This window comes from Arachis ipaensis, chromosome B05 (genome assembly GCF_000816755.2).
Source record: "Arachis ipaensis cultivar K30076 chromosome B05, Araip1.1, whole genome shotgun sequence".
Taxonomy (NCBI): domain Eukaryota; kingdom Viridiplantae; phylum Streptophyta; class Magnoliopsida; order Fabales; family Fabaceae; genus Arachis; species Arachis ipaensis.
The window spans coordinates 135,201,275-135,206,421 of NC_029789.2; positions in this window are offsets into that span (position 1 = coordinate 135,201,275).

The following is a 5,147-nucleotide window of genomic DNA, read 5'->3' on the forward strand; positions in this document are numbered from 1 at the left end:
TAGCAAAATAATACCAAAAGACTAAATTGAATTACGAGTTAAAATAAGTTACAAAATGCGATATTATTATTCTACTTAACATTTTCTTAATAACTAAATAAAATAGAAAATAACAATTGATTAGTTAAGTCTAATCATTTTTTATATATTTCGATTGATTCAAAATTCATATTTCGTTGTTTTTTTTATGACTAAACAAAACAATAAAAAGGAAAACAAGCTATATTAAATGGTTGATGTTATATTATATCTAAGTTAATCTAATATATTGGAGATCTTTTTATGGTTGAAGCTACTCTAAATAAAATTCTGAAATAACTCCTTTAATTATATAATCCGCTGTACAATTTACATCTCTTTAAATTAAGACAATAATAATTCTTCCATTTCAATTTATAATATCTTGAATATGTTTTATCAAATTCTATTTTAGAATATTATTATTGGGTATCTGTCTGTTTATTAAAAAAATAGCATTTAAACAATTAGTTTTACATAACACCTTCTGAAATTTACTATCCTAAATTAGAAGTAAGTCTCTCCAAATTATATACAGTTTAGTATAAAGAATATTACAAACTTCAACTTTTTCAATATAACCCTTTAACCAATAACCATCGAAATCACATTGAAGAAGACACCAAAAATTGGCTAAATCCTCAAAAATAAACAAGCTAGCATCACAATTCAATTTAATGGACTTGGTAGGAGGAGGAGTCCAATACAAGCAGAGAAAGGGAGGGAGGGGAGACAAAGCTCGATGCATTAAGAAAATGGTATGCAACTTCCTTGTGAAGCTACGAATCAAACTCACCACTTTACTAGTACTCTAGAGAGCATCTGGATTAAATAAATCATTATTCTTACTTCTTCAAATCTACCAGATAATCGAGTAGAAAATAAAAGCATCCCTAGGACTAAGACTTCTACAAAGCCAATGTCGTAATTCTAAGTAATCAGAATATAATCTAAGCACAGTCCAAATCTCTTTGGTCCCTGGGTAATTTCATAGACAATACAGAATAGTTTTAGGACTAAGTTGACACTAATAACAAATATTCGACTAAACTAAACCACGCTCAAATTAAAACTCCGTCGTAGGAAGAGCATTATGAAGATTAAACCAAGTCAAGAACATATTTTGTTGGTTTAAAGTTATATATTTTGTATCCACGATTTATAAATAAATTTAGGATAAATAAAATAACGCACTTAAATTAATTCTAACCTTGATAAGTTAGATATATCATATTTTTTTATGTTTATGGAGCACCAAACAAATCTCTAATCACAACTAAATATTCTTTATACGTATTTAAATTATTCAACAAATTTATATCTTAGTAACCAAACAACTATGATGTGTATCAACATAAACAGAAACATTAATTGAAAATTTGAAATAAACACACCCTAAAAAATGAAAAAAAGAATTAATTTTTTTTTATCAAAGATAGGAGACTCGAACCCGCAATCTTTTAATTTAATATTGGAGATCTTTTTATGGTTGAAGCTACTCTAAATAAAATTCTGAAATAGCTGCTTTAATCATATGATTCGCTGTACTATTTAAATCTCTTTAAATTAAGACAATAGTAATTCTTCTGTTGCAATTTATGATATTTTGAATATGTTTTACCAAATTCTATTCTAGAATATTATTATTGGGGATCTGTCTGTTTATCAAAAAAATAGCATCTAAACAATCAGTTTTGCATAACACTTTTTAGAATTTATTATCTCAAACTAAAAGTAAGTCTTTCCAAATTGTATACAATTTAGTATAAAGAACATTACAAATCTCAACTTTTCCAATACAACTCTTTAACCAATAACCATCGGAATCACAGAGAAAAAGACACCAAAAACCGACTAAATCTTCAAAAACAAACAGGCTAACATTACAATTCAATTTAATGGACTTGGCTGAAGGAGGAGTTCAATGCAAGCAGAGGGAGGGAGGGAGGGCAGACAAAGCTCAATGCATTAAGAAGACGGTATGCAACTCCTTGTAAAGTTACTAATCAAACTCACCACTTTATTAGTACTCTAGAGAGCATCTGGATTAAATAAATCATTATTCTTACTTTTCCAAATTTACCAGATAGTCGAGTAAAAAATAAAAACATCCCTAGGACTAAGATCTCTACACAACATATCGTAATTCCAAGTAATCATAATATAATCCAAGCACAGCCCAAATCTCTTTGGCACTTGGGTAATTTCATAGACAATGCAGAATAGTTTTTGGACTAAGTTGACACCAATAACAAATATTCGACTAAGCTAAATTACGCTCAAATTAAAATTCTATCGTAAAAAGAGCATTATAAAGACTAAACCAAACTAAGAATATATTTCGTTGGTTTAAAGCTATATATATTTTGTATCCACGCACGGTTTATAAGTAAATTTAGGATAAATAAAAAAATGTATTTAAATTATTTTATTATTAACAAAAATATTTTAAAATTTTGTTATTCACAAAAGTGTTTTCAAATGATTAAACAAGGTAATAAAAATATACATTTGTAAAATCACATTAATAAAAAAAATTAACGAGACAAACAAAAATTTTTATGTGATAAATGAGATTCTAACCTTGATAAGTTAGATACGTCACATTTTCAACAAACAAATCTCTAATCACAAGTAAATATTCTTTATACGTATTTAAATTATTCAACAAATTTATATCTTAGTAACCAAACAATTATGATGTGTATCAACATAAACAGAAACATTAATTGAAAATTTGAAATAAACACACCCTAAAAAATGAAAAAAGAATTAATTTGATCCTTACAAAACTTTGCACTTGAATTAGATTTTTACAAGATATAAATGACACAGGGTTTTTTTTTCCCCTATTTTTTCTTTTGTTGACATTGTGAATCCATGCTTACGTTGTTGAATCATAGTATTGTATGTATTTTCAGTTTTCATGGTGTCAATTAACTATTATATCAGCATAAAATTTTAGTGGCTAAATTGATTTATTCGTAAATTTTAGTAACTATATATACATATATGATAACTGATAAGCGTTAGCCCATAAATTAAATTCACGTTTAATAAGATATATACTAATGCACCCATTTGAGTGTGTGTAGTGGTTGGTTTTTTAGGATATTTTTTAATTTAGTATGTTAAAAATTAATTTGTTTAACTTAATACATTAAAAATTAATTTGTATAAAGCAAAATTTAAATTTTTAATATTTATTTAAATAGACTAATAAATTAATCTTTAGGCTAATACAACTTAATTTGAGTGTGTAGTGTGAACCTTCAAAATAAAGTTGAGAAGGTAGACACGGGAAAGATGAGGGAACCAAAACAACTAAACAAGAGGTTGGGGCATTCTATGTTCCAATCATAAAACAAGCCTCCACACGCACACCATGTGTACCACATCACAATAAGGCGTAAGCTAATAAAATATGAGTAATATCTTATCTTATTTCATATATAAGAAGCTTCTATGAACATTTCCAGCAAGAGAGGAGGAAGCAAGTAATTTGTATGACACAAAGAAAACGGATGAAAGTTAGAAAATTAGTAAAATTTATTACTTTTAATCAGTAATTAGTTATTAATGTTTAAAAATATAAGTAAAAAGTATGTTATTGAATTACTATATTAAAAAAATTGGATTAATAACTAAAAGTAATAGTAAAAAACAATAAATTTTGTTGAGTTCTTAAACATTTCTTAAAAAAAAATAATTATTTGCTATAAAAAGAGCATTATAAAGACTAAACCAAACTAAGAATATATTTCGTTGGTTTAAAGCTATATATATTTTGTATCCACGCACGGTTTATAAGTAAATTTAGGATAAATAAAAAAATGTATTTAAATTATTTTATTATTAACAAAAATATTTTAAAATTTTGTTATTCACAAAAGTGTTTTCAAATGATTAAACAAGGTAATAAAAATATACATTTGTAAAATCACATTAATAAAAAAAATTAACGAGACAAACAAAAATTTTTATGTGATAAATGAGATTCTAACCTTGATAAGTTAGATACGTCACATTTTCAACAAACAAATCTCTAATCACAAGTAAATATTCTTTATACGTATTTAAATTATTCAACAAATTTATATCTTAGTAACCAAACAATTATGATGTGTATCAACATAAACAGAAACATTAATTGAAAATTTGAAATAAACACACCCTAAAAAATGAAAAAAGAATTAATTTGATCCTTACAAAACTTTGCACTTGAATTAGATTTTTACAAGATATAAATGACACAGGGTTTTTTTTTCCCCTATTTTTTCTTTTGTTGACATTGTGAATCCATGCTTACGTTGTTGAATCATAGTATTGTATGTATTTTCAGTTTTCATGGTGTCAATTAACTATTATATCAGCATAAAATTTTAGTGGCTAAATTGATTTATTCGTAAATTTTAGTAACTATATATACATATATGATAACTGATAAGCGTTAGCCCATAAATTAAATTCACGTTTAATAAGATATATACTAATGCACCCATTTGAGTGTGTGTAGTGGTTGGTTTTTTAGGATATTTTTTAATTTAGTATGTTAAAAATTAATTTGTTTAACTTAATACATTAAAAATTAATTTGTATATAGCAAAATTTAAATTTTTAATATTTATTTAAATAGACTAATAAATTAATCTTTAGGCTAATACAACTTAATTTGAGTGTGTAGTGTGAACCTTCAAAATAAAGTTGAGAAGGTAGACACGGGAAAGATGAGGGAACCAAAACAACTAAACAAGAGGTTGGGGCATTCTATGTTCCAATCATAAAACAAGCCTCCACACGCACACCATGTGTACCACATCACAATAAGGCGTAAGCTAATAAAATATGAGTAATATCTTATCTTATTTCATATATAAGAAGCTTCTATGAACATTTCCAGCAAGAGAGGAGGAAGCAAGTAATTTGTATGACACAAAGAAAACGGATGAAAGTTAGAAAATTAGTAAAATTTATTACTTTTAATCAGTAATTAGTTATTAATGTTTAAAAATATAAGTAAAAAGTATGTTATTGAATTACTATATTAAAAAAATTGGATTAATAACTAAAAGTAATAGTAAAAAACAATAAATTTTGTTGAGTTCTTAAACATTTCTTAAAAAAAAATA